At 40.5% G+C, this 11,817-nt stretch overlaps 1 long non-coding RNA gene across 4 annotated transcripts; it reads left to right on the forward strand.

The window, feature by feature from the left end:
• The first annotated feature begins 1,552 nt into the window (after positions 1-1,552).
• LOC111243037 (uncharacterized) lies at positions 1,553-11,542 on the forward strand. Of its 4 annotated transcripts, XR_015318488.1 has the most exons (5): positions 1,619-1,675; positions 2,414-2,984; positions 3,271-3,366; positions 4,578-4,698; positions 10,058-11,542. It is a non-coding gene; the product is annotated as an uncharacterized LOC111243037 (long non-coding RNA). The 4 variants fall into 4 exon arrangements; XR_015318487.1 differs by lacking the exon at positions 1,619-1,675 and having other exon boundaries at positions 1,966-2,984; XR_015318489.1 differs by lacking the exons at positions 2,414-2,984; positions 3,271-3,366 and having other exon boundaries at positions 1,553-1,675.
• Positions 11,543-11,817: the final 275 nt, after the last annotated feature.

Here is an 11,817-nt window from a genome sequence, read left to right on the forward strand (position 1 = left end):
ATATATGGAAATAAGTGCGCTTTTTGGTAACGGCAACTTGTCAGTGCATCGCAGTTTGCTACAGTTAGGAAAAACCAATTTACATGAGCCAGGTCGTTTTGACATAGAAAATACCTTAGATACTCTCCATAAACAAGAGTTTGGAGTATATTGGTTATTTAATATTACCGCACAGAGGCTCACTAGTGTTTCTAATTAAGAGAGAGTTTAAAATTAAGAGACTACATTACGGTAATGTCTTTAAACAAAAAATTCAATTGGAGGGTCCGTAAAACAAATCACTTTAAAGGTAGACTGGAAAATGTATCAAGGTTTACAAAGATTTCCGTTTTCCGTCCTAACGTAATTGACAAGGTAGGGCCGTTCCTACATCTCAGTGATTCCTCAATCAGAGGAGAGACGCGTAGTGATCAGCTATGGTAGCGCCATATCCAGTCCCTATAACATTCATCAAAGTACTACTTTCCCTATATCAGGTGTATCTGACTAACATACTTTTAACCGATGTATTAGACATGTCGCCTTATTTCTAGTAGGTACCTAGCTTGCACACAAAATCACCCCATCTGTTTATCAACTTATCCTCTTTAGTATACACATTTATTTGTCCTATTAGCCTTATATGCCACTTTCTAGACAGAGAATGACTTCCTGTGCGATATTCGAAGCACCGGTGTTCTCGCGTGTGAAGTGTTTTTGATGCTAAACTCTACTTGAGATCCACTTCATATAGGGTGTCGCACGACGGCACAATTTTCGTCGACTATCAAAGTTCCTCTAGAACCTTATAAACACGCAGTTGTACGTTCTCGGCTATTCAGCCATAAAAGTAAACCGTATCGGGTCAAATCGAAACGCCGCACGAAATCAATATGAAGATATATATCGGTGGGTTAGGAAGCAAGAGACAGTCAAAAAGCAACCACGAAACGCGCTCGTCTGCAGTGATCCGTCGAACCGTGCGCGCTAATTCTTTCTGTAGTGACCCGAAACGAACATTTTAATTGAAAAGGTTGTCATTAACGAAAGATAAATAGCCAACGTGAGAATAACTATAAGAAAGAAGAAAAACTCAGCTAGAATACCAGATCGCGTCGCTTGCGATGGGGATCGCACAGCCATAGGTGAAAAGTTAACACCTGCTTTGCCACCCCGGGGTCTGGCATTGCAGGCTGTCTTAGCCGACTGATTTGCACCAACTAGATTCATATTCGATGGTTGACCCATAGATTTCGGCGACGGGCACGTACTGCCTGGGGTAGCGAGACCTTCACTGCACCCAGGGTCGCTTGCAGACCCTTGTGCAATAGCAGTACCTCTGGCGATCATCGGCGGTGGGGGTCCACAAGGCGGGAGTGGATAGTCAGGGCAACGCAATCCGGGTCCGGCCTCCGAAGGCAGCGGCTGAAGCGGCGACGACGTCTGAAACATCGGACGTCGCATACTTGCGCAATCTCTTTGCGGAACTCGTTTTGTGACAGCGATCATTTTTCTAGGGGAGCACTTCGTTTTTCCTAGCATTTTTAGGTTGTTTTTCTATAGTTGGTTGTGTTTAACGAGTAATTGATACTGCTTGTAGTGTGATTTGTCTTTTGGAATACGCTATGATGTTAGTTTGAAGGATTAGAGACTCGAAGCAGGTGGGAATTTGGTCCGGGAATTATTTCGTTTGAAGGTAAAGTGTTACTGGCTGTATCCCAACCGTTTGCTATACAGTTGCTCATTTAGGGCAATACAAAACCCGTATTGATCGATTTAATGTTACAGAGTAGCCAGGGCTTTTACCCGCAAAACCAAGCGTCCAGGCGTTTATTTCCAAAGCGAAATTCGTAACATTGTGCGGCCATACGATATTCCAAGGAATTCATAGAGAAATAATTTTTCCAGTGGCTAAAAAAATGTATGGTTGTAGCTGGTCTTAGTATTGTGTTTTGTATAAGAGTGTGACATTATTGTGTTGTTGATAGGGTAGAGTTTGTGGAAAACGACGCATTTATGACAAAACATAAATGTTACTAACTACGTACGGTACTTGCCGTCGACTAGTGCTTCATACAGCTCGAATTATACAACGAGACGAGCTGTACGTCTGTGCACGGCGTGCTTCAAGGCTGCACTGCCTCATATGATCATAAGTTTAACGTACAAACTCGTTACCACTGTGCCATTACGGAGACAACAATATCAATAGTTATTGCCTAAAAAGGTTGAGGGTTAATACGAGCTTTTGATCAGAAATCATCGCTGAAGTGTCTGTCTGCTACTGTGAGGCTCTCATTCACTAAACTCTGGAGCTCGTTGCTTTGGGACGAAGTACGAAGCTGATTTTAGTATTACTTCAAGGGGATGGTTTTATCTGATAGAGCCAATGAACCAAACACAAGAGTACAAAATGGCTCTTTATGATTTACAGGACTACAGAAGCGTTCTACATGAGATGAAATGTAGATAGAAAGACCAGTCTACGACAGAATACATATCCAGGGCTGTGGGTATTGATACTCACCCTTCCCATCACTTCAAACACCGATATAACCCCAGCTCCAAATACTTCACGTTCTCTTAACAATAGAACACTAAAGAAAAAATATAGGATCTGCCAAGTACATTGAGCATCGCGACAGTCGAGGCAGTCATTGCCGCAGATAAAAAAGTTGGTTCTTCTAGCAAAGAACATGAAACCCACCTAGAGAAAACAAAGGGCTCGAGGCGTCCAATGTCTTTAGGACGGAAAACCCCAAACAACATTATAAGCCTTATTGATAGTTGAGAAGTCACCACTGGTTTTCGAGCACTTCTAAAGAAACCCAAAAAGGTTTTCACGAAGCGAAACTAAGTTCAATTCAATATAGATTCGATTGATTGGGGTTCTAGCTTAAAAACCCGTTCCTGATTTCTTCGAAATTTTGCTGCAAGCATTAACCCTTTTGTCGAGACTACTACCACTGCTACCAGCAACTAGATCATCCAAATAAGCTATAACGGTTAGTCCTTTTTGTTGGTGAAGTTTTTATGTTCATTTATATTTTTTAGACATGTATTTTTGGCCCTTCTTAGCCCAGAATTAGTATCTTAATCATTTATATATCAATTTTGTTTGAGCGAGACTTAATAATTGAGTCTATGGGTACGAGTATGGTTCGAGGTTCTTGTGAACAAGTTATTCGTGAGCCTATAGGAGGACTTTTTAAAATCTATTTGTGTGTCATACCATAACATTATTGGCATATAACTAACGACTTATTAATGATCCATAAAAATGGATTGAAGGCCGGGACGAAACGTAGAGGATAAACTTTATTGGAAGAGGATATTGGAACAAATATCACGAGGCGAAGCTTTACACCATCGCTCAGTTGAGGTCAAGTAAATACTTATATTTTATGTTACCACTAGCGAACACAAGAGTGCTCTTGACTTGGTAACACTCCAGTGGAGCAGGGCATTTTATCCCATAACGTTTACATTGTATATGTATATATAATTCTCTATTTTAACATAAAGCCTATCACTATCTGGTAGGATGATAGGAGCAGTACACAAAAAATAGAGGGAAGTTTTGTGTCATAGAACGTAATGCTCCGAACAAAGGACAGACCGAACTAGATTAAGGTGTTAGCATGATTAGGTTATCGTTGAAGAGCTATGGATGAAGTATTTGTTATGATTACATATATAAACTACATATATAAAGTTACTATATAACATGTTATTTTTTTACTCAATTATTAATTAGTAAGATCAGGTTGATAAAAACTAACAAATCAGTTGATGCCCTATCTGATAAAAAAAACATTGAATTTTACGGCTAGTTTGTCATTCAAGATTAACGGCGTACGACATGACCCTTTGTTTCGCATTCACGGCCTAGCGATTACAATCCATGTGAATCCATCTAATCGCTTAGGACCTATTAGAAGTTGTCTCTGTTGACCTTCATGTCCTCTGGTAGAATTAAGAAAGGCAAATATTAATCATCTATTGAAACCTCGAGATTTCGTCCCTATTATCGATATCGGTACGAAAATATTGCCTAGTTGCTTTCTAAACTCAGTTTGCATTACGTCTTAGATCTGGTGTATGTACATTTGTACATCTATCCATCCACAAATTAGGCTTGCAATTGATTTGTACAGGATAGCGAGCGTTGTAGGATCTTTGCGATGATAACACAGTGGCAACGTCAAGTAATCTGAGAAACATTCGAATGGTTTCAGCTTGAATCAGGACACAAACACATTTTGATCCTTCAGTAAAAATACGATTGTTAGAAGAGGTGAAAGGTTTCACTTCTTCGATCCGGTTTCTTTAGGTTGTTCGTATTACACTTACTAACTTGACAGGTCCTTAGAGGAGACCCTAGGTTTGTACACCTATCTGGGTAAAGATAGTAATTTTGGCTTAATTTTTATGAATACCCTCAATTAGGAAGTTCTCAGACATCAGAATAGCGACTTTACATCGACCTCAGTTTCTAGGTCCGATTAGCCTATTTATACTCATTCAGCACAGAAAATAATTCCCTCCCTCCTAGGTGTTTTATTCCTTGTTACTACAGAGACGCATTCTGCTTGCAGGACATTAAATCAGCCCTCATCATGCTTATCTTTGTATGAAACTATAAGGAAAGACGGATCGTTGGAGTCAGCCGAGAAATACACAAAACAACGTGCCGGTATGAGCCAACCGTATCGAACGGTTTGTCGATTTATTATTTGATTTAGAACGAGCTCGTATCTAGAGTTTTAATAATATTTTATTTTTTTAGTAAGAGTTTTAGTAATACCATCAATGAAGGAAATACTTTAAAGGTAATAAGATCACCCCCAAAACGATAGTTTTGTATGGATGCACCAACCCTAGAGCCTAGCACCGACAACATTAAACATTTCTTGATAGCAATATCACCCATTGATCCACAACGCTATCATTCAGTCTTAGCTACTGTGGATAACTCAAAGTCTGGTAAGATTTATTGTTGCCAGTGGCCTCGAATCGGTTCACGCAGGTTGATCAATTTGACACTAACGTGGTCGCTGTCCTAAGGGGGTAATTTGCATTTAGTGAGTTCCCGAGTCTCACATAAAGCAGCGTTACCCGTTGGAGACGCGTACGTATTCCGTATTTCTAAATACCATAAAAAGGCCAACTGGCATTTACTACATCTGATAAACGCTGGTTCTATCGGCACCAGTATATTTTTCCCACTTTTTTTAACCGGGCAGGCGGAGTGCATTGCCACACCAGTATAGCATGTAACCGTTGACGTAAACTTACTGGATTACGATAACGCTGTGTTATTTGTGTAGAGTGACTTGATGGGAAGTCTGGAAAGTCGTGACTGCTAAAGTACTTCGCAGCAAAGTGGACTTGCCTCTTCGAAGTAGCGATTTTCTGTTTCATTCATGACAGAGTTAAATATGGCTAAAACAAGTTACCACCGCACCATTGCGAGGGTGACTTTACCTTATCTGGCCTATTGCAGGTAGAGCACTAGATATACACTGCAGTTAATAGATATAGTCATACATGTATGTACCTTTCGATGTTCTACAATGCTAATTACAGTCAATTTGTGGCATATATACACAGTATAATGCAGTTTAAGGAACACCAGCTTCATCTGCCAACTGGTGTTCAGGATGCAGCGACCATATTATATTAAGTCCTCGTGGTGTTCCTATCCGTACGTTCTACCAGCTCCAGCTTGGTTGTAAATGTGGAATAGGCTCGCCGAGGCCAAACAGACGATTTCAATGAAAGGGTCACGTAAATAGCTGCAAAACAAATGACTTATCGATTGGTTCAATACATCTACAAGATATTCATCAGTTAAATGACTTCAACGAGCGAACGCGCAACACTGTTTTACAACAGGTTTATATTGACCGACAGGCTATTAATTCTAAGCAGGCAAGTAAGAGAAACACAAATGCAGAACCAATAAGATATTTTGAAGCTCACATGCTGTTGACCAAGAGGAAACTCTAGGAAAGCATTAGATAAGCTTATGGAACTGCATCAAGTGGTGAAAAAGAAATTGCCGGTAACGCTTTTACCAACAGCTTGAGAAGATCAGTGTGTCAGATCGTTTCTGTGTGCAAGAACAATGGTAGAGGCAGCATGGAACACCTTCATTTAACCTACTGTTTTCTTGGTTTGGCGATTTAAGAGTTATAAGAACTGTAGTTCGGCACAGCTGCAAAAAAAGAGATTGCAGATATTTGTTTCCAGGTGTTGGATTTAGATAGATAGGTTAGCGGTATCGACTATTTGGGCTCTTCTACACGTACAAATAACAGCTTTCTCTAACCTGTATATAATATAATGGGTCAGTACTCTTCACGGGAGCGAAACTGTCGCTATAAAGCGATCCCTGGGAGAGGTTTCGGATTCGGAATTTGAAATACAGGGAAATCAGTTGAATAGTGCGCCCTCTACATAAGTGGGTTACTTGTCATTAGTTATTGCTGCTATTCGAACATAAGTGACAGAATAACATACAACTGAAGCAATCAGTTAGGCTGATTTGATAGAACACAGGTGAAAGTAGTTCAGTAGTCTTCCTGACAGCCATATTTCGCCGCAAACAAAAAGGTATTTAGAAATTATGTCTGAGTTCATATTCGAGTAGCCCCTCACCATGAGCATCACCTGAAAAAAGTGCCTCCAGATTACATCGGCTGCCTCATAAGTGTACCATTCTTCGTAAGTAACAGTCTCACAAGAATATACTAATGTGCGTGTAGCCTATTCGGTTTTTCACGGTAATCGTATGCTTGTCAATACTAGTAGCTTATAAAATTCATAAGATATTTAAAGTTAAGAACGTTGAACTTTTTGAGGCCGAGAACAACTGCGTCTTTATGGGTTTCCAGCAGAACTTGATATGGATTCAGTGAAACTCCAGTCACTGACTTCGTCTTTATTTATCAAAGCTTGTGCCTGCGTATGCTGCGAACATGCGGGTTCCATCCTTTCTAGTTGCTCGAAAGACCGTGTTATCTATCCGGAATATATCGGTTATCCTCATCTCTCATTTCCTCGACGTGGTGTCCTAGATGTAAGCATTTTGCCCCTACAAAACCCAGCCGGTCTCATGATTCAGGTGTTTGCCCAACTACGGCTTCAATGTAGATGTGGATTCGAGGAAAGTCCCATCGCAATTAAACAACACTCTTGACAGAAAGATCCCATCTGGATGAAGCAGGGACTTCGCATAATCCATGGAGATATCTCAGTGGACTACAAGAGGCAGTCGATCAGTAGCTGGAGAACTTGGACGATCGGATCCGCTATATTGTCCGAGAAGATATATCAACATATGGAAGACCGCCGCGGTTTGGGTGATTCGCGTGAGAATGCTCGCAGTACAACCGTTAGGGCCAGCGGAGAACTTGATACAAGCAAAAACTGAGGTACTTACGGATATTGAACGAGTCACTGCGGCGTTTAAAGAAGATTCGTTAGGTCAGGCTGCTTCCTCTCCTAGGACAACCCTTGGTTCGATTTTGACAAGTTATACCAACGCTTCTTTGACACCCGGCTATCATTTCAGGTAGTTTCTTCGTCAAAGGAGAACGTTAGCATCTGCTTTTGTACGTGAGTTTCGCTTGAAAAAGGCTAACATAGTATTTATTCCGGTTTGCTTGCCGGCCCCTGCAATGCTGCCGACAGCAGGTTTTTCTAGCCGGTTCATAGGGAAATTACATTAAGTATTTACGATATAGGTGACACTGCAATCGAGAGGGTTACTTTCAAATCATTCGATAACGGCGCGTATTCTCACAGATATGAAAGGCCGAACAGATCAATAATCTGTAGCAAATTCCCGAGGAGGTTGCCAGTGCTCTTGGAGCGGAAATGCGTAGTAAATGAGACAGTCTGCGTTTTCATTACAATTGAACCTTTGAGAAAAGCAGGTGTTTTCGGCTTTCGATCGTTTTTTCACTCACCGACAGAAAATAGTGCGATGACGGCATTTGAGAGGAGTCCACAAGATTGAGAATCTTATCTTGAAATGATGAGTCAAAATAATGACCATCCTTTAGCGCCAGTCGAAACGCCACTGAATTTGTCGGTGAATGACGATATGCCTGTAAGAGCAAAGTGTGTCAGAAGATTAACAAGGTACGTATAACTTATAGCAAGTTCGTAACGGATAATAAATCGGGCTGTGCACGTGGATGCACACTGTCAAGTCCGAGGATTCTCTAGACTCTTCGATTATTGTAAGTATCGTTAGGTTCTATAAGGATTTTTAATAAGCACAAACTGTTTCAATTTAGGCGCAACTATCTAAAAAGCCTTTTTATTTCTTTACACTTAGCTACAATTGCTGATTTAACCATTACTTTAATTGTAATTTCGTACATACGATTGCCTTATTATACGTACATGAGTATAATAATAATAATATATTCAATAAAAATTGGCGGGATTCGATCCATCGACCTGTAGAATTTTGATTCATGGGTATGTCTGCTTGAGCCGCACAAATTGATATTTGGCTTATGGTGTCCAAGTAAAAGAGACACTGAAAATGTGTTTGGGCAATTCTAATAAGCTTTTCCCAGTTACAATCATGTCGTTTAGATACGTAACATATCCTTTCAAGACACACTTTTCGCTTCTTTCTTATAGGTCTTATATAAAAAATGTTCTGTATAATCTTTGATATAGAAAAGATACGATACAATTTCGCATATAAGTTTATTAAACACAGAGGTTAGTTGAAGATCTCCAGTTACTGTTATATAAGTTGAAATTTCTCGTCGAGATCACTTGCAGATAGTAGTTCGTCCGGTATCAGTAACAAGAACTTTTCGTTTTAGAGGGATTGTAACTCCTACAGCATTACGAGGCTAGAACATACTTTTTTTTTTTTTTAATAATATCAATCTTGTTTAATTTCACGTATAGTGGACTACTGCTTTATTTCTGTACACGCCCCGCTGCTAGCATGTTTACTACGATTTATCTAATCGACGTGGAACATCGTAGCGTAGATAAAATATCCAACGGCAGTAGTCGGCTGGGGCGATATATATATAGCGATATGGCGCGATAATTTGAACCGCAGAATTATGGATCAAAGGATTCTTGTACACTCAATGAAACGACGACTAACTAAACGCAAAAGATATAACACGGAACCATATGCATATAGATTCTACATAAACCAGCCTCTATAAACAGCACTTTGAACCGATTTACAGCGATAGTAGAATTGACCTCCATAGTTCTTAATTAGGGAGACATAGTTCTTAATTTCTATCATGCCGCATAAAATGCTTTACTATAACTATATAGATTTCCTACGCTATTGATTCAGGCATGTTTCTCTCTTGAAATGGCGGATCAAGTCCCTGAAGATCGAGCCAGATTCCGCACATATTCCTTGTCTCGTTTCGATCTGCTCGATTATAGTGGTGGTATTTGAACGCACTCGAATAGACTGATCTATGTATACAAATATTCATCGTTTGTTGAATAGGCGCCGTTTGAAAGTCGATTTTTACGGTAGAAAGGGAATGCAACGATGCCCGAATTTGTCTTCATAGAAAGGTTCCAGATGATACAACTTTAGGCATGGAAGCGACTATGTCTGACGTAGAAGACAATGCGACTGAAAGCAGATTCGGCCAACCATCATTACGAGTAGTAATGGACTTTTTAATGCCACTTTCTAACAACTTCATGCAGGATTTTGAAAATATAGCTTAAAAGTATGAACGTATTCGACCTGGCATTTAAAAATAACACGGGAAGCTTAAACGATTGTTTCGAACGACGTAGTTACTTAATTACCGCTTTTACCGTACCAATATTTACTAGAATTGGTTTTCCTAACATAACTTTTGCCACCGTATTCGACTTCCATGGAGCAAAACAGCTTCAATAGCGACCTCGGAATCGATGCGGAGTAGAGATAGGCAAGCATCGGCGACAGACAAATGCTCATTTAGGTGAGGAGCACTTACCTGTAAAATTTACTGTAAAAACCTAGCAGGAAATCTAATAATAAGTAAAAAATGTCAACTGTATCGTTTTGCAGGTGGCGCATCGAAGTGCAAGGAGTTCAGCGGCTGATGAATTTCTGGAAAGGAGCGAATCATCGTCTGCTGTCGCGTTCTACCAAGCAAGGCAACAGCCTTTGAACTTTACCCCTGCGCCCCATTACCTCAGCTTGGATTCATTTTGAGTCTGTTTAGGATGTGGTTTCAACGGCTGCCCCTAGAACTTCACATAGGTGCAGTAAATCTAACCTCGTTGAGTTCCTTTGCTCAAACAGACGATTATGCCTGTATAGGTCGCATCGTGCAGGACCTTCATTCTTAGTATGCTTTCACGACCATGTCATCTGTTCGACTTGCGGGATTTCCGATCCATCGTCCACTCCATCCGCGGCGCGGTGTCCTGGATGTAAGCGTCGCATGACTGTGAACTCCAGGGGGTGTCCCTATCCGTGTATTCGCCGACCTTTAACTTCAATGAGAATGTGGATTCCAAGAAACACTTAGCAAAATCAGACAACATCTGCTAACTCTTGAGCCATCCTGTCAAGCGGAGGTGCTAAGTGATACGCCAGTTACTCCTATGAGTATAAGCTCACAATTAGTCGTCTAATTAGTTATAAAAAGGGCTCGGATGAAGCCATTCGCAGTATAACTCGGGAGGAGCTTGGTCGAATCACACACTGGACGGTTGGTACAGAAGAACCCAACAACTCGAGCGCCACAAGTGCCAACGTTAAGAAGGATATTCACGCGGACATACTCATCACTAAGAAGAAGCTTCTTGAAAAAATCCAAAAGATCACAATCCTATATAGAGGGACCTCCATTAGCGAAACTGATTCCCCGGGCACAGCCTTCTTCTGGCCTGACTGCGAACAACTATACATGTGTTTCAATGTAACCCGTAGTTTGACCCAGTCACAGTACAGGAAGATTTCCGGCATTTGCTTTTGTGTGTGGATTCAACCGGAGGAGCCTGTAGATCACGATTACTTTGGATTTCCTCTAGGCCGGCGTAAGACTGCTAAAAAATAAAGTTCGCAAAAGAATTATTCTGCGCCTTTACGACAGAGACGGCGCTGTATAGAGGAGTACCTTTTTTTTCACTACTGTAACTCGAGATGGCAGCCACCGTCAGCCTTTTAATAGTCCTAAAATGACATTGGCGCAGGCGTGGCGCATGCAGGAAAGGTGTGTGTTTCCGTCACTGTTGATTAAAGGGAAAAGCTATAAGCGGCCACTTAGAAATTAATGAAGACGTTCTTCGCGTGCTACAAAACAAGCCCGTATCGGAATTCAGCATAAACGACTTACTACTGTTACGACGCACTTCAGATACGCAAACCTTAATCTAGAACGACCTTCTAAAGTCCTATATTTTTTTTTCTAATTTAATTAGTAAAGTAGCTGACAAATCTGTACCATCAATGGCATTTATTGACTATGGGGAAACCTCGTGTTAGGTGCTACATCAGTTATATTTGTATATGTGCATGTAATAAAGAATAGAAAAGCCAGCAGTACCGATATGCGGACCTTTCTACAAGTTGAATTTACCTAGATTATCTAAAAGCAATTAATTATTCTAAATTTTAAGAGCATCTAGCGAAAAATTAACGTACCTATAATTTACCAAGGGAGCAGAGAGATTCGGAGAGCAGCAAGCTTATTTTGATTATCTACAACAGATCAGTAAAGAGTTTCCATACTGCTGGATCAACGTAGGAAACAATGCAATTGTTTGCTACGTTGCTAATATTTAAGGCATTTGAGAATCTAACAGACTAAAGCTTGGCTA

Source organism: Varroa destructor, unplaced genomic scaffold, assembly GCF_002443255.2.
Source record: "Varroa destructor unplaced genomic scaffold, Vdes_3.0 BEIS01000001.1, whole genome shotgun sequence".
In the NCBI taxonomy this organism is placed as follows: domain Eukaryota; kingdom Metazoa; phylum Arthropoda; class Arachnida; order Mesostigmata; family Varroidae; genus Varroa; species Varroa destructor.